Consider the following 20409-nt stretch of genomic DNA (forward strand, 5'->3'; position numbering starts at 1 on the left):
TTGGACCGCCAACAGACTCCAACCATATTCTTTCAGCATCCTCGTCCGAAGGTTGGGTTGGCTCACCCGATTCACCAGCTGGATGACTACAGATGAATTCCTCCACGTTACTTTGGTAGCGACCCTATATTATTTTAAATTAAATTAGTATTTCAAAATTTTTATAAAAGTAAATTATAATACTTAAAGAAAATTAAAAGCTTACATATGCAGTCGAGGCCCGGTCCTCGACCCACCTATCTTGATCCCCCTCTTTCTTCTTCTTCACAATATGTGTCTCCTTGAATAGCTCATCATGACTCATTGGACGCCCATACTTCTTTTCCTGAAAATAAATTAATTTAGTTAATAAACAGAATAGATATACTTAGAAAAGTAAAATAATTTAAGCAATTACATACCAATCTTCTTTTTATTGTCCCTAGGCTGATCGCACCTCCAGTGTGCAAGGAGTCTCCCTTCTCGAATGCGCGAGCTTTCTTTCCTTTTTCGCTCCTCTCTAAGAACTATGCGGTAAGCCATTGCCTTTGCAAATCATTCCACAAATTCTCAAGTAACCAGCCAGGCCTCTTGTTCTTCTTTCTAGCATCCGAGAAAGCATCCGCCAATCTCTTGCGAGCTTTATGATGAAAATTTGTAGCCACTTCCGCGCTATAGCGGTCTTCCCATACACACTTGCTCTATATTTCAAAAGTTAAATATTAGATGGAAATATCATAAATATAAATTATTAAACTGTTTAAAAGAACATTTATACCTTAAATTGATTGAAAATTTGCTCCTTCAGTGAGAATGGGCAATCAGTCCAAGTCGCATAAGGGCCATCATAAAGCTTTCTGATGGCATTGGTGATTATCCTCGTAGTCTTATTACCCGGCCTGAACCCTGTAATTTAACAATAAAAACACATTAATATCTTAGTAAAAATGTTACAAATCAATAAACGCAAAAATAATGAATAACACTTACCCATCACCCTCGGGGACTATGCTGATCCTGCCATATCAATCATAATGCACTACCTCGTCATTACCATCCGAAGCATGTGTATTAGAGGCATGTGAAGACGGTGTAGGCGGGTCAGAGCTACTGCCTCGCAGGCGAAGGCCTGCAATAGATGGAGTCGATGATGAAGATGGTTGCGATCCCTGTGACTGCGACATAGCTGGATGCGACCCAAGTGGATGTGATACCGATGGCTGTGACCCGAGTGGCTGTGACCCGAGTGGCTGTGACATGGATGGATGCGATCCATGTGGCTGTGATATGTAGGGATGTGATCCATGTATGGATGTGATGCAGATGGTTGTGAGGCAGCTGGACTGTATGTCGGACGTATAGTCCTATGGCCCTGTGATGGAAGACTTGGTGTCTGAATGAAGGTGTACGGCTCGTGATGCTGTGGCAGCTCAGTATAGCCGTGTGGTGGAGGATAAGACATAGGCATCTCTGAAAAGGGTGGACAAGAGGGAGTATTATTTTCTACCATCCTCTTTCCCTTCCTACCCTTTTCTCGACCCCGAGAACTAGTAGGGTCATTGTTACCTTGACCCTTGCCTGCCATCTGCATAATATAATACACATTTAGATTGAAACATATAAGAAACTAGCTATAAAATGAGAGTGCTTTAAAAAACCAACTTTTTAATCCTCATCGACGTATTGTTCCTCGTCCGAGAATTCTTCGTCCTCACTTGTTTGAGCTTCATCAGTTGATTCTTCGTCCTTATTTTCTATAATTGTTACTTCATTTATATCAACTTCTTCCAATATACGTTCAGGATGTTCCAAATCATTTTCTAACTGATCGTCCACTATTTGGTGAACATTGGAGATATTGTTTTGATATGCAACATCTAGCACATTCTCGACTTCTACCCTACCTACAGGCTTAGTTTTTATTACAACCCACCAATCAGACTTATTCCGCCGCAATGGATAAGGAGCATAATACACTTGCCAAACGTTATGTGCAATTATAAAAGGATCATAGCGATCATACTCCCTCGTATGATTAACCTCAATTATGTTGTATTGGTTGTGTACTCTTGTACCTCTTGTTGGATTTGGGTCAAACCACTTGCATCTAAAGAATATCAATTTCTTATATGGCCAACTTGTATATTCTAGTTGTAATATTTCTTTGACCACACCATAATAATCAATATCTCCAACTTGATTGCCATCACCACCTTGAACCCACACCCCGCTGTTGTTGCTATTTTTATTTTTAGAGCAATCCTCTGTATGAAACTTATAACCATTCACTACGTACTTAGACATTGTTGTGACCTGAAGCCCAGGTCCCCAAGATATATCTTTCAAAAATTGATTTACACCATTATTTGGATTATTTACCTACATAGAGTTAAAAAAATTCATAAGTTAGCACAACTTATGAATCAATTTTTATACATTCACTACATATATATATATATATATATATACACTTACAAACTGTATATATATATATACACACACACACACACACACACACACACACATACTTACAAACTGTTTGAACCACGTATCAAATCTCGTATATACAGCATCATGTCTAAATTGATCCACGAAGTGACTGTGACATATCAAATATTTTTAGTAGTTGCATAAATATGTAGTCACAGTAAATTTTACATTTTGATAACTAATAAATCAATACTTACTTGAGAAATGGTACAACTTCGGGACAATTTAGCAACACATGAAGTGTAGCTGACTTGTACTCCATATCACTCAAACTTCTCTTTCTAACATCCTTAGAACATCGGCCTGGTTGATTGAATATGGACATTGGTAGATATAATGGATCATTCACACATTCGACTGTGTGCCTATTGGGCCTATTCCTAGAACATGGCACGTTACTCTCAAAATGATAAGAACAAAAATGTGCAGTTTCCTTTGCAAGATAGGCTTCGCATATAGATCCTTCAATCTTATTCCTCTGCTTAACAAATTATTTGCATTTGCCAATTGTCCTACATAATCTCATGTTAGCGAAGAACATTCAAATAAAATAGAATATTACATCAAACTTATAATATTACCTCTCAAAGGGATACATTCATCTGCATTGAACAGGCCCTCCAAGTCGTGCCTTGTGTACAAGGTGTATTGGAAGGTATTCCATCACATCAAAGAAATCACATGGGAATATTTTTTTCATCTTACTAGAAATTACACGGATGTTCTGGTCCATCCGAAATAGGTTTTCTTCCCTTAATGTGGTAGAACACAAGTCTTTGAAAAATAAACTAATCTCTGTGATGGGTTTCCAGATTCTTTCAGGCAAAGCACAAAATGCAATAGGCACTAAGGTCTCCATGAAAACATGGCAGTCATGACTTTTCAAATAGCTCAACTTCCCTACCTCCATATCTACCTTTTTTCCAAGATTCGACGCATAACCCTCAGGCATCTTCAATTTCGTAACCCAATCACAAATTTGTCGTCTTTCCTCCAAAGTGAATGTGTAACTTGCTTTGAGCTTGAACACCTTACCATTGTTTGCTGTCTACAAGTATAATTCAAGCCGCCTGCAATATTCTTGTAAGTCCATTCTAGCCTTCGGGTTATCTTTTGTCTTACCTTTAACATCCATCACTGTGTTGAACAAATTATCAAAATAATTCTTCTCAATATGCATGACATCAAGGTTGTGTCGGAGAAGATTATCCTTCCAATAAGGCAACTCCCAAAATATACTCTGTTTCGTCCAATTATGATTAACACCATATCCGGGGAATCTATAAGGTGGAGCCTCAGTAACTTTACTGAAATTCTGGACCGTCTCCCAAATTTCCTCACCTGAAAGTATCGGAGGTGGAGAATCATATTCCACTTTATTCTTTTTGAATGCATTTTTCATCCTTCTAAACTCATGATCATCAGGTAAGAATTGACGGTGACAATCAAACCATGATTGCTTTCGGCCATGTTTCAAAGTGAACGCTTTACTATTTTCCATGCAGTAAGGACAAGCTAGCTTTCCAGCAGTCATCCACCCAGACAACGTTCCATACGCAGGAAAATAATTAATAGTCCACATTAAATTAGCACGCATATTAAAATTCTGCTTGGTTGATATGTCATATGTTTCAACACCATCATACCACAATTGTTTTAGCTCATCAATCAAAGGTTGCAAATATACATCAATCAAACTTTTCGGATTACGTGGACCGGAGATAATACAATTTAAGAATATATATGGACTAGTCATACACAACTCAGGTGGTAGATTATAAGGTGTAAGAAAGACAGGCCAACATGAATATGGTGTCGCAGATATAGAAAAAGGCGTGAAGCCATCCGCACACAAACCTAATCGAATGTTCCTTGGTTCACTAGCAAAATCTAGATATGTCCTATCAAAGTGCTTCCAAGCTTCTCCATCTGAAGGATGACACATAACACCAGGTGGTCTTCTATTTTCAAAGTGCCATCTCATATGAGGAGCAGAACTCATCGACGCATATAACCTCTTTAACCTAGGTATAAGAGGTAAATAATGCATCGCCTTGACAACGACCATATTCCCGCTGGAAAGCCTCTTGAAACGAGGCTTTTCGCAAAATTTACAACTGTCTAAAGTTGCATCATCTTTATAATATAACATGCAACCATCGTCACAACAATCAATTCTCATTGACGAAAGTCCTAACTTAGAAACCAATCTCTTTGCCTTATAGAAATCACCAGGTAAGTTGATATTAGGGTCAACTAGTTCACTCATAAGGTCAATGAAAGAGTCCATGGCTGCTTGAGAAATATTCCAATTAGATTTGATACTTAGTAATCTAACTGCAACAGACAGCTCAGAGTGCGGACTTCCTTCACGTAGTGGACGACTAGCTTCCTCTAACTGTTCATAAAAATATTTTGCGTCATCATTAGGAGTTTGTTCAACATTTTCATTGGGCTCACCCCCGAAGTGCATCCCAAAAGCATCCGCAACCATATCCTGAATTCTAGAATCAAGATTTGTATTTTCCACCGACCTACTACTTTCACCGACAACCATGTTATGAAATATCCCACAGCTACCATCGATCTCTCCATGATTAGTCCACACAAAGTAATTCTCTATAAACCCCTTCCTATAAAGATGAAGCTTAACTTCCTCCGATTTTTTAAACTTCATACAATCGCACCTGACACAAGGGCACCTAATTACTCCTTCACTTTGGTATGGTGGAAGTGACATTGCATGTCTAATAAAGTCATCAACCCCTTCTACAAAATCCTCCCGCAATCCCCGCCGATTAGGATAATTTCTATTGTACATCCAAGTACGATGTTCCATCTATACAAATAAAACAAGAACAAATTAATTTATTCTACAATTATAAATTAATTATATCTTTTTTAGTTAATTCAAGATAATTATTTTTTCCTAATTACACCAATTTATATCCTAAAAGTTCAATTCATATCCAAAAGGTCCAATTCATATCTTAAAAGTTCAGTTCATATCCTAAAAGTTCAATTCACAAGCACAAATCCTAAAAACTAAATTTCAATTCATATCCTACGAGTTTAAACATAAACTAACTAAACTAAAGAAATTCAACCCATACCCTAAAAGTTCGATTCACAAGAACAAATTAATTTATTCTATAATTATAAATTAATTATATCTTTTTTAGTTAATTCAAGATAATTATTTTTTCCTAATTACACCAATTTATATCCTAAAAGTTCAATTCATATCCAAAAGGTCCAATTCATATCTTAAAAGTTCAATTCATATCCTAAAAGTTCAATTCACAAGAACAAATCCTAAAAACTAAAATTTCAATTTATATCCTACGAGTTTAAACATAAATTAACTAAACTAAAGAAATTCAACCCATACCCTAAAAGTTCGATTCACAAGAACAAATTAATTTATTCTACAATTATAAATTAATTATATCTTTTTTAGTTAATTCAAGATAATTATTTTTTCCTAATTACACCAATTTATATCCTAAAAGTTCAATTCATATCCAAAAGGTCCAATTCATATATTAAAAGTTCAATTCATATCCTAAAAGTTCAATTCACAAGAACAAATCCTAAAAACTAAAATTTCAATTCATATCCTACGAGTTTAAACATAAACTAACTAAACTAAAGAAATTCAACCCATACCCTAAAAGTTCGATTCACAAGAACAAATTAATTTATTCTACAATTATAAATTAATTATATCTTTTTTAGTTAATTCAAGATAATTATTTTTTCTAATTACACCAATTTATATCCTAAAAGTTCAATTCATATCCAAAAGGTCCAATTCATATCTTAAAAGTTCAATTCATATCCTAAAAGTTCAATTCACAAGAACAAATCCTAAAAACTAAAATTTTAATTCATATCCTACGAGTTTAAACATAAACTAACTAAACTAAAGAAATTCAACCCATACCCTAAAAGTTCGATTCACAAGAACAAATCGTAAACCCTAGATTCTAACTAAACTATTCATGACAATACAAAGTTAATAATTCAATTCTAACTAAACTACTCAAAATAATACAAACTCAAAATTGAAACACTCTTCAATTAAAACTAATTCATAACTAATTGACTAATTAACAAAACTAATTAGTTAATAAAACTAATTAACAAAACTAATTAAAATAAGACCTAAACCCTAATCCTCAATAAAATACAATGTTCAAATAATTAAAACACTAATCAATTGAAACTAATTCATAACTAATTAACAAAACCTAGAAATAATAAATAAATGGGTTGTAATTCAAACCTAGAATTTTTAGGAGATGGAGAAGGAGAGGGGCGGCAGTGGCAGCGGCGACGGCGACGGCGAGGGCTGGGCGGTGGTGACGCGGGGTGGGGAATGGAATTTATATGAGGGAAATAGAGAAGGAGAGGGGAAGTTTTTGAGTGAGGAAAATAGAGAAGAGAGGGGAAAATAAGAGAGAAATAGGGGTTTTCCCCGTTTTTCAATTCTCTGATTTCAGAATTACCGACCAAAGTTGGTCGGTAATTTTGGTCGGTACATTAAGTGTTGACCGTTTGACCAAAAACCGACCAACTTTGGTCGGTTTTTAAAAAAATAAAATTAAATTCTTTTTTTTGTGTGTTTTTTTCTTAAAATATTATAAACTATAAAAAAATATATTATAAACTACAAGCATTTATTTTATTTAACTATATAATTATTATAAATAATTATAAACTATAAGCATAATCTTTATAAATAATTATATTAACTATTTAATTTTAATAAATTATAATAGCATCTATCTAAGTAAATTTTCTAAGTTATAATTAAGTATGTGAGTAATTTCTCACACACACACATAAACTATATTGTAATTGATGCTAATAACTTCTTTTTTCATTCGTTCATCACTAATAATGCATGACATAGATTAATCGATATATAGGTCGAGACGTTTTGATGAATCATCGATTAATATTCATCGATACATCTAAGTAAGTTATAAATCGATGAATCAATTTACAAATAGATATATTTGATGATAAAGTATATATACTAATTAGTATCTTCCCAAGTCTATCCCTAAAAGAACCCGACCCTGTGGTCCTAGCGCTTCGTGTTCTTATATATATATATATACACACACAAACACATATATATACACACACAAACACACTTCACTGTAATACTTTAACTATATATATATATAGCTTGTTATAGTATATGTTAGTGTGTATATATATAGCTTGTTAAAGTTTGACCATGTTTGACCTATTAATTTAACTCGTTTACTTAATACTAATAGCTTCTTTCGTTTATTTAATTTGTGATCCATATATATATATATATATATATATGTCAAAGTTAATACTAATATATATATATATATATATGTCAAAGATGTTTAGTATTAATTCTTTTATTTTTCATTCATTCATCACTAATAATGCATGGCATAGCTAGATTAATCGATATAGGTCGAGACGTTTTGTTTTTACTATTAGTCGATATAGGTCAAACATTTTATTTTTAATATTCATCGATGCATCTAAGTAAGTTATAAGTCGATGAATCAATTTACAAATAGCATGTTATATATAGTATATGTTAGTGTATTCATTATTTGTATTACAAAAGTGTTAACGAATTATATTTATATTATTTAGATAGTAAATATAAAAGTAATTCGAAAATTTGACCAATATTGACGTAATAACCGACCAAGAAAATAACAATTACCGACCAAAGTTGGTCGGTAAATGCTTCCCCTACATTAACCGACCAACATTGGTCGGTAATTTTAAATATAAATTCTTAAATATTATAAAATATTTTAAATAATAAAATAATTATTAAAATTTAAAAAATTGAATCCAGATTACCGACCAACGTTGGTCGGTAATCCAAAATTTTCTTGTCTGACTAGCTGGGTCAATTCGTTGACCAATTTACCGACCAACGTTGGTCGGTATTTAGTTTTAAAAAAATATAATTTTTTTCCCCAGTTTCCGTCCAACCTGGACGGTTTTTGGTCGCTTTTTTTGACCGACCAACGTTGGTCGAAAATATTTGGTCGGTTTTTAGCAGATTTTTAGTAGTGTGATGAAGCCCAATATACAGGAAACTTGGGCGCAACAGAAATTCGACCTTACATTTAAAGTACTACGACTCAAAATAGAGTAATTCTCATAAAGCACTATTGTTTAGTGGCTATTAACTTCCTATGGCTATCATATACATAATTACTTCCTATAGATACTATTAAGTTGTTACGGTAGTGTATTCACTGTATTCGCGCTGCTGTATTCATGAATACAGCAGCAAAAAAGCGTTTAAAAATCAGGGCAGTCCAGTCGTACGCGCATGTATTCGCATGTATTCACATGTATTCGCGCCATGTATTCATGAATACAACAGCAAAAAGCGCCTAAAATCAGGTCAGTCCACTTGTACGCACATGTATTCGCGCTGCTGTATTCATGAATACAACAACAAAAAGGGCCTAAAATCAAGGCAGTCCAATTGTACGCGCATGTATTCACATGTATTCGCGCCATGTATTCATGAATACAGTAACGCCAAACACCTTAAAAATAGGTATGTCCAGCTGTCTAATAACAGAAATAATATCAATTAGCGTGATGCACTCCTAATATAACTCAACAAAATCAATTCTAACATGCCTCATTATCAACCCAATTAATTAGAATGAATTTTTAGTTGTATATAACTTTTGTATTTAGTATTTTTTTTACTGTTGCATTCATTAGATTCAATGTTTGTATTTAATGTATTCTCTATTTTATATACAGTGTATTCAAATGTATTTGTATTAACAATATTTTAGTTATTCCTAATACATGTTATTACTGTTATATTTAATATATTTTATTGGTTGTATTCACTATATTTTTATTTGTATTCAGTGTATTTTACTGTATTTTAAAATTAAATGTATTTACTGTTTATATTATGTTCTGTTTTAAAGTTTGTATTCAGTGTATTTCAATGTTTATATCCTATATTCATGCATGAATACAGATGTATTCAGCTGTATTGAAAAAAATACAAACCTTCAAAATACATAAATACAAGCAAAAAAATATATATTTATGCAAAAAATACAATGCATTTGAGTGAATTTGTACATAATACAATGTATTTGTATCATTGTATATGACTAAATAGCAAAAAAGAGAAGAAAGTTCGCCGAAGATGGCGTTTTCTGGCCAAACAAAATATTGTATACATTGTATTAAAACTAAAAATGGAGACGAACAAAAACCTAGGCCCTCGAATCTTCTCCGACGTAAAAAATATTGCAGTATACGTATAGAGAAATCCATTGCAATATCCAACATAAAAGAAAGCCGCATTGGCCCTCTTGTTTCAAAGTTGCTGAATCAGTCATTGAAGAGGAAATTTGAAATTTTTTGCTGAAAACCTAACAATGGTGAAGATTTTAAAAAAAAAGTGAAGAGAAAAAGAAGAAGCTTGAACCGACCAAAAACCCAAAAACTTTAACACTTACCACGAATTTTTGGAATAAAAACGTTGAAAGTGAGAGAGAGAATCATGCTTCAAAAATCGCGAATACAATCTTGCTGTGAGAGAGAGATCATGGAGATAGAAAGAAGAAATATTTTGCTGTGATTTTGGGAGAGAATAACTGAAAAAATGAGAGAAAAATGGTACATAGCATATTTAATGCCTTAATGGTAGTGTATACCATAAATACCTATTTTGCTATAAAAAATAAAAGATAGCTATAGAAAATAATATTTTAAAAGGGTTTGAATTTATAATAAATAAGGTATAAACCTTTGCTATAGGATGTAAAATTTCCCTAAAAATATGTAGAGCCCATAGAAAATCTAGCCAATTTGTATTAAATGAATTATTATCTAGACAAAAATACCCTCTTTATTGAGAAAAAACACAACAGAACATATTTGAGCATGCTCCCGGTATCAAACCTAATTCAAATAGTGCTACTTTTACAAAATATTTTTGAAAACTTGGCCAAACCTTAAATGCATATCCAAATAGTAGCTAGCCCATACAAAAAACAGACTTAATGTCTGCTCTCCAACGACAGTTTATGAAGCCGCGCCAATTGAGGGCGAATTCATTTTTTTGTTACGGAATATTTTCTTATACCTTGTCTGTGAAACCTCACTCTTTCTTTCTCTCTTTGTTGGTGTGTGAAAATGAGAATTGAAACTCTTCTTTTATAGTCGAAGCCTCACTCTCTAAAGCCTACTATATTTGACAATTTGCACATACTTTTTCTTCTTTTTCTTCAATATTGACAATTCAACAAAGTTGGCTACCAACCCAAATAAATTCAACAAAGTTGGCTACCAAACCAAAAATATTCAACAAAGTTGGCTACCAAATCAAAGAAATTTCCTTAGGCACATGGCTATTACTTTGGCTATTGAATGAGATGGAACCCATCAATCTCCCCCTCCAGTCTCATTCATCTAGAGGAGGTAGCACTGTCTTCTAGTTTGAGTGCATGCCGACAAGTTCTTTGCATAGCTCGAACTTGTCTCTTGGTACCACCTTGGTCAACATATCAATAGGACTTTCACTCGTGTGAATCTTTTTTACCTGTAAAGATTCGTTCTCCACCTGCTCATGAATCCAATGATATCTCACATCTATATGCTTTGTTCTTGCATGGCACATGAAGTTCTTGCTCAAGTTTATTGCACTTTGAATGTCACAATATACGACATACTCCTTTTGATGAAATTCCAACTCTTGAAGAAATCGCTTGAGCCATACCTTCTCCTTGCCAGCTTCTGTAGCGGCAATGTACTATGCTTCAGTTATTGAAAGTGCAACACACTTCTGCAATTTAGACTGCCATGATATAGTTCCCCCTGAAAATGTAAACAAATATCCAGTAGTGGATTTTCTGTTATCAATGTCACCTGCCATATCAGCATATGTATAGCTCTTCAAGATTGGATGAGATCCTCCAAAGCATAAATAATCTTCAATGGTACCTCTCAAGTACCCGAGTATCCACTTGACTGCTTCCTAATGTTCCTTTCCAGGATTTTCAAGGAATCTGCTAACAACACCAACTGCATGAGCAATATCAGGTCTGGTGCATACCATTGCATACATCAAGCTTCTGACTACTGAAGAATAAGGAACTCTAGCCATGTTCCCTTTCTCCTCTACACTTGTAGGACACATCTTATTGCTCAACTTTAGATGACTATCAAGAGGTGTGCTGACTGGCTTAGCATTCTTCATGCTGAAGCGTTCCAGTACACGTTCAATGTACTTTTCCTGAGACAGCCACAACTTTCTGCTTGTTCGCTCTCGAACTATCTTGATACCTAAAATTTGATGTGCTGGGCCCAAGTCCTTCATATCAAATGACTTGGACAAATCTCCCTTCAACTTTGCGATCATCCCCTTGTCTTTTCCTACAATTAACATGTCATCCACATATAACAACAATATAATAAAGTTATTTTCAGAAAATCTTTTGAAGTATACACATGGATAAGAATATGTCTTAGTGTAAGTTTGACTTTTCATGAATGAGTCAAATTTCTTGTACCACTGCCTTGGTGCCTGCTTCAACTCATAAAGACTTTTATTCAGTTTGCACACCATGTGTTTCCTTTCAGCTACTTCAAATCCTTCTAGATGCTCCATATAGATCTCCTCTTCCAAATCTCCGTGAAGAAATGCAGTTTTCACGTCCAACTGCTCCACTTCAAGATCTAGGCTAGCTGCTAAGCTCAAGATTATTCGAATAAAAGTTATTTTGACAACAAGTGAGAAAATTTTGTCAAAATCAATACCTTTCTTCTGCTCGAAGCCTTTTACCACCAATCGAGCTTTGTATCTGACCAGCTTGCCATTTCCATCTTTCTTGAGTTTAAAGACCCACTTACATTTGAGTGGTCTTTTACCCTTTGGAAGTTCAACCAGCTTGTACGTGCCATTTTTATGCAAAGATTCCATCTCCTCTTGCATGGCTTTCATCCACTGGTTCTTTTTTGGATGGGACATCACCTCCTTAAGACTTTCTGGCTCCCCCTCATCACTGATGAGGACATACTCCGTAGAAGGGTACCTGCATGACTCTACCCTTGGCCTTTCTGATCTCCTCAGAGGTTTACATTCTTCTTCTCCCTGAGTGGGGTGATCCACTTGCTCGACATCATCATCAAGTTGCTCCCCCTGCTTAATAACCTCACTAGGTTGCTCCTCTTCCTCGGCAACCTTGTCGGTCGTACTATCTGCACTTGTGGGATTGTTAGAAGTAGAAGGAATAGTAATAAGGTTAGGAATAATACCATTCTTGGCCTTCTCTGATATATCATCAGCAGTTCTAACTTCACTTTATCGGAAGACTACATCTCTGTTTCTGATGACCTTCTTCTTTACGGGATCCCACAATCTGTATCCGAATTCTTCATCTCCATATCCGATGAATATACAAGGAACAAATTTATCATCCAACTTTGTTCTCTGCTCCTTTGGTACATGTGCAAAAGCTTTGCAACCGAACACCTTCACATGCGAGTAGGACACCTCCTTGTTGGTCCAAACTCTCTATGGGATGTCAAACGCCAACGGAACTGATGGACTCCTATTGATCAGGTAACAGACTGTCTGAACTGTTTCACCCGAGAATGACTTAGGCAGTTAACCATTCTGAGCATGTTTCTCACCTTCTCCACAATGGTGCGGTTCATCCTTTCGGCTACGCCATTATGTTGTGGGGTTCCAGGAACTGTCTTTTCATGTTTGATCCCATGGTTCGAACAGTACTCTTCAAATTCTCTTGAAGTGTACTCACCTCCATTGTCACTTCGGAGATGCTTTAGCTTTTGCCCTGTTTCCCTTTCCACCATAGCATGAAACTTCTAGAAAACTTGAAACACCTGATCTTTGGTTTTCAAAATATAAACCCATAATTTTCGTAAAGCATCATCAATAAAAGTAACAAAATATTTGTTACCGCCCATCGACTCAATTTCTATTGGAGCACAAATATCAGAATATACCAAATCAAGTATATTCAATTTTCTTTCAGACGATGTCTGAAATGAGACTCTATGTTGCTTACCAAATAAACAGTAGTCACAGGGTTTTACCGTTATACATTTGGCATAAGAAATGAGTAATTTCTTGGCAAGAACCTGCAATCCCTTCTTGCTCATATGACCCATTCTTTTATGCCACAAATCTGCAGAAATTTCATCTTGTGCCGCGTTCAATTCACCTTGGCATATTTCTGCATTTGTCCTGTACAACGTGCTATGAGCAACTCCTTTTGCAATCACCAATGATCCCTTGGTGAGTCTCCACTTTTGATTTGCAAAATAGTTTTCTTATCCATCTCGGTCTAAAGCAATTCCCGAGATCAAGTTCATCCGCAAATCAGGTACATGTCACACATCATTCAGAACCAATGTGCATCCGACTTTTGTCTTGATACAAATGTCACCAATCCCCGCAATCTTTGAGTAACTTGTGTTACCCATTCTCACAAGGCCGAAATCACCTACTACATATCTGCAAAAACGATCTCTTACTAGTGTGGCATGGTAAGATGCTGCTATATCAACCACCCATTCCGACTCTGGACCCGATAAGTACATGCATTCCTCTTCCTCGTTTATATAGAGAACAACATTATCATTGTTTTGCACCATGGCGGTTGTGTTGTCATCATTCTTCTGGCCACTAGTTTCACCTTTGCCCTTCCTTGGATTTGGGCAATCTCTTTTGAAGTGACCTGGTTGATCACAATTGTAGCAATTTCTAGCTCTTGATTTGGATCGGTTCTTAGACTTTCCACGAGCTCCGGATCTACCATAGTTGCTCGAACTCCTTTGATAACTCCTGCCTCAACCTTCTGTGATGAGAGCATGTCGTTGACTTTGAAACTTCTTTCTTATCTTCTTATTGAGTAAAAGAGCCGATGTGACATCTTTCAACTCAATGGTAGTCTTACCGTGCAGGATGGTTATTGCCAGATTATCGTACGAAGATGGCAACGAGTTCAACAGCAAGATGGCTTTATTTTCTTCCCCGATTTTTACTCTGATATTGGCGAGCTGTGTGATTAGTCCGTTAAACACATTTAAATGTGACAAAAAATTCGTACCTTCACCCATGTGTAGGGCGTATAGCTGCTTCTTCAGGTACAATTTATTTGTTAGCATTTTGGACATGTATAGGCTTTCCAACCTTGCCCAAATGCCACGTACGGTGTCTTCATCAATGATATTATTTACCACATCATCTAATAAGTGTAACCTGATTGCACTAGCAGCCCTTTCATCTAAGTCAGCCCAATCCTCAACTTTCATGGTATCAGACATTTTGGCATTAACATCTAGTACTTGTGTAATTCTTGTTGGATGAGCAGATCTCCCATCCTTCTTTGCCATGTTGAGAAACTGCTATCTCCGTTAAATTTTGCTACTTCGTACTTTACTCCGGACATTTTTGTTTTTCACCGAGTATAGTACTACCGACAGTGAATAGTATTTCTGTGAACGAGCAGAACCTGTGCTCTGATACCAGTTGTTGGGAATAAACCCCCACAGAAATAATATTCACGGTACTAAAAGCGAAATAATAATGTAGCACCGAGATACGGTAATTAACAAGAATAAAAGAGTGACAACGACACCAAGATTTTTACGTGGAAAATACTTTTAAATAAGGGAAAAAATCACGGCCCCGAGACGAGCAACTAATATCACTATAGCAAGAAATTTTACACTTTGTAGGTCCGAGTAAAATACTCCAAGAACCACTACAACACTCAAAAGAAATAACCCTCTTTTGATATTCTCACCTCACTACAATATCGCTCACTCTCTATTTTTTTCACAGACTATTTTTTTATACCTTGTCTGTGAAACCTCACTCTTTCTTTCTCTCTTTGTTGGTGTGTGAAAATGAGAGTTGAAACTCTCCTTTTATAGCCGAAGCCTCACTCTATAAAGCCTACTATATTTGACAATTTGCACACATTTTTCCTTCTTTCTCTTCAATGTTGATAATTCAACAAAGTTGGCTACCAAACCAAAAAAATTTCCTTAGGCACATGCTTATTACTTTGACTATTGAATGAGATGGAACCCATCAAGATTCAAGCAACTTCAACATTTTTTGTTGCTGCCGCCTATCAAATACTAATTGTTAGGTTATAAGTAGGAGACTTGATTTTGTAGTATGTTATAAATGTGTATTAGTTATTTCCACATGAAAACTTTGTAGCGTCATTTTATTCAAATTGTAAGTGGATATAGAAGATCATTCCTTATATTTTTAAACATGAAGTGTATTAAAATGGCCAGCGCGAGTGAAGGTGCAGTACGCGGTATAACCTTAAAACTATGGCCTATCACACAGTTTAAATTGAAGTAACAGAAACCTGTTAATAGTGAAGTATAGATGTCAGATTGTGTTTGACACCATTTCCAGAGGTTATGGATTGTTGGTTTAGATATTTAAATCCTCTCATCACATGCTGTACTGTTAGGAAAGTTTTCGTTGTACGAACAGCTATTCCCGAGGCATCAGCATTAGAATTGATGCAAACAATGAGACAATAACTTCATAGGGCTTAGCCACTGAGTGGAGCCGTTTAATAGGCCTTCAGACAATATTGGGTTGAAGTTAAAAAAAAAGAGTGTTAGTGTTAGGGCTAGGGGTGTTCATAAAAATCCGAAAAATCAAACCAAACCAAAAATTGAATCAAACCGACTAAAAAAATCGATACTTTTTAGGTTTGGTTTGGTTTTGGTTTTAAATTTTAAAAAGCGATCAAATTTGATTTGGTTTTGGTTTTAATAAAAAAATAACCGAAAAAATCCGAACCAAACCGACTATAAAAGTAGCTATTTAAATTTATTATTACACACACACACACACACACACACACACACACACACACACACACACACACACATATATATATATATATATATATATATATATATATATATATATATATATATATATATGTATATTTTTATATAAAGTTTCTAAAATTTTATGGTACATATTAGTCATTTGTATTTTTAGTCTAGTTCTTTGCTATTATAATAATCTAATTCTATGCCTTCTAGTTTGATTGGATAGTTTTCTTTTGCTAAGTACAAGAATTTGTTTCATGTTAAAAATAATCGATTTTTAATTGAGTACTTAAATTATTCATCACTATTTAAGTCAATTATCATCAATATATCTTGTTAATTGATAGATTTCTCAAAAAGCAATTGGTTTGATAGCGTTACGTTAAAAATGTAGTCGCCGGAATATGCGTTTGGTAGTGTATGTCTCATATTTAAGAAAAAATCGATAAATAACCGAAAAACCGACAAAAACCGAATCGATAAAAAACCGAATTAATTGGTTTGGTTTGGTTCCAATATTTGAAAAATCGACTTACTTGGTTTGGTTTCTTTTTAGGAAAAAACCGACCCAAACCAAACAATGAACACCCTAGTTAGGACTGTGTATGGATCAGATCGGATCAGATTTAGCACATTTCGGATCGGATTTTTGGATTCTAGAAGCAATCCGAATTAATATCGGATCGGATCGAATTTTAAAGTTTGGATCAGATCGGAATTTCGGATCGGATTATTATGCCTCAAAGTTGCAAACTCATATGCATATTTTCTTCGTAAAAGAGGCAGTACAGTAAGAAAAATTCATGTTTATACAATTATGAGAGTATTATGGTGCCAATAGAGCTAAATCCATCAATTGTAAAGGTAATAAATTGGAGAAAAACATAAAGGAAGTACTAATTATCCGAATTAAAGTTTAAAATTTATACATGCCCTAATAATTTCGGATTTCGAATCGGATCAGATCGGATCGTATTAAAATTATACCAATCCGAATCCGATCCGAAATCCGAAATTTTAATAAACATAATCCGAAATCCGATCCAATCCGAAATTGAACAGATCGGTACGGATTTCGGATATCCGATCCAAATGAACAACCCTAGTTAGTGTAATAGTCTGTTTGGGCCTGCCTTCTAAAATCTACTTATTTCGAGAAGTTTTTTAAAAAAAGTACTTTTGGTGAGAATCAGTTTGTGTTTGGCTAATTAATTTGAAAAACACTTTTGAGCAGTAAATAGTGTTTGACTAAGCTTTTGAAAACTGCTTCTAAGTGTATTTTTCTCAAAAGTACTTCTCAGAAAAGTACTTTTGGAGAGAAGCTACATTTTTCTGCTTCTCAAAAACTGTTTCTGCTTCTCCTCAAAAGCACTTTTCATCTTCAAACCAAACTTCACCCAAATCCGATTTTTCAAAACAAATTTGGAAATCTGTGGCCAAACGCTAGCATAAGTGTCACGACCAGAACAAACCCCTGTCGTGATGGCGCCTATCGTGGAACTAGGCAAGCCGACTCATTTTCAAAACAAACCGATATTTTTATTTCAAAGATAATTTCAATGCTATTTAACATAAAACCTTCGCAAAGGAGTTCAAATCAAAACAAAAATGCGGAAAAAAAAAGACCGATATCGGGGTGTCACTAGTCATGAGTATCTACTACAATCTGTCTAACAATATCAAGGCTAGCTCAACCTAGAATATAGTTAAATACAACTAGAGGAAGATAAGAGGGAGAAGAGCAGGACTGCGATCGCCAAGCAGCTACCTTGTTATCCCTGAGAAAATCTGCAACCAAAATAATCAACAACCGCTACCGTGACCAGCTACACCTGGATCTGCACACAACGTGCAAGGAGTAATGTGAGTACGCCAACTCAGTAAGTAACAATAATAAATAAAGACTAAGCAGTAGTGACGAGCAATAAAGCATATAACGTTCATATCTAGAAATTTAAGGAAAATACCACATGCTTTAAAAATCAGGATTTGAATCAAACATCTCGTTTAAACCCAGTTCCGGTAAAAATCATTTAAAGATATTTTTCAACAATTTTCAAATAAAGTAAAAATACAAAGGTGAGCAAAAATACTGAAATCATAAACAGTCCCTCAGGCAAAACATCACTCATATACAGCCTCTCGGGCAAACCTCACAGTCACTCGTGCCACTCGGGCATACCTCAACATCACTCTTGCCACTCGGGCATACCTCACAATCACTCTAGCCACTCAGGCATACCTCACAATCACTCATGCCTCCCAGTCACTCAGCACTCGGCACTCGCACTCAGTAGGTACCTGCGCTCAATGAGGGTATGTACAGACTCCAGTGGGTCTCCTTCAGCCCAAGCGCTATAATCTGCACGGACAACTCACGTGCTATAATAATCAAGTATGCTGCAGGCGGGCAGCCCCGATCCACACTCATCCTCATAATCAGGCCCTCGGCCGATATCAAACATGCTGCGGCGTGTAACCCGATCCCATAAATATGCAACATGCTGCGGCGTGCAGCCCGATCCCATAAATATCCTCACAAATCAGGCCCTCGGCCTCACTCAGTCATAAACCTCTCAAGCCACTCGGGCATTTCAGTAAAACAGGGCATTTGGCACAAAACATTTATATGCATCAAAATAGAGTCATAAAACTGAGTTATGCGATAAACAAGTATAAACATGACTCAGTATAGATTTTCAATCAAAAACAATGAGAGGATAGTAAGAAAAGGCCCCTAAGGGTCCAAGCAGCAGTGGCACAAGGCCCAAACATGGCATTCAACCCAATTTACAGAAACTCTTTCTAAAATATAGAAGTATCATATAGTTTCAACAAAGTTTGCAACTTTACGGTTGCTACGGGACGGACCAAGTCACAATCCCCAACAGTGCACGCCCACACGCCCGTCACCTAGCATGTGCATCACTAAAAATAGTAGAATGATACAAAATCCGGGGTTTCATACTCTCAGGACTAGATTTACAATTGTTACTTACCTCAAACCGGTCAAATCTCTACCCCGCTATGATCTTGCCTCTGGACTCGGCCTCCAAATGCTCCAAATCTATTCACAATCACTACAATACCATCAATATACGCTAATGGAATGAATTCCAATGGAAAAGCTACAAAATTAGACCAAAACCCAAAATTGGCTCAAACCTGGCCCCCGGGCTCACGTCTCAAAATCCGACAAAATTTACAAAACTAGGTAGCCCATTCACTCACGAGTCTAACCATACCAAATTTATCAAAATCCGATATCGTTTGGTCCTTCAAATCCTTAAATTACTTCTTAAGAATTCCAAGCCCTAACCCCCCTACTTTCACTCCAAAATCCTACTTCTTAAGAATACCATTATGGGTTAGAATCACTTACCCCAAAGTTGCTCCTTGAAAACCTTCGAAAAATCGCCTCTCTCTCGAGTTTCTCAAATCCCAAAATGGAAAATGAAGACAAAACACACGAGCTGGGGATTTCTACCTAGCACAGTCGCACATGCGGCCATATGTCCGCTCCTGCGGAACCGCACCTGCGGTCGAATCCTCGCACCTGTGAGAACCACTTAAGCCCTCAATTCCTCACCTGCGACCTCAAGTTCCGCACCTGCGGGTGTGCACCTGCGTAATACTTCCGCTTCGACGGAACCGGCCCAACTCTTCCTTTCCACATCTGCGCTCAAGGCCTCGCACCTGCTGGCTCGCAGATGCGGCCAATTCTTCGCACCTGCGTTCCCAGCCTTGGCCTTCTATTTCCGCATCTGCGGCTTCCCCAAACGCACCAGCGACCTCGCATCTGCGACTCCTCCTTCCGCATGTGTGGAAATAGCAGTAGCAGCAGCTTCAACTGCATTTTCCAACTTCTACAAATCCGTTAACCACCCGCAATCACCCTGAGGCCCTCGGGACCTCAACCAAAAATACCAACAAGTCATATATCAACATACCAACTTAGTCGAACCTTCGAAGCACTCAAAACAACATTAAATTACCAAATTACCCTCGAATTCAAGCCTAAGAACTTCTAAATTT

This window comes from Nicotiana tabacum, chromosome 24 (assembly GCF_000715075.1).
Source record: "Nicotiana tabacum cultivar K326 chromosome 24, ASM71507v2, whole genome shotgun sequence".
Taxonomy (NCBI): Eukaryota; Viridiplantae; Streptophyta; class Magnoliopsida; order Solanales; family Solanaceae; genus Nicotiana; species Nicotiana tabacum.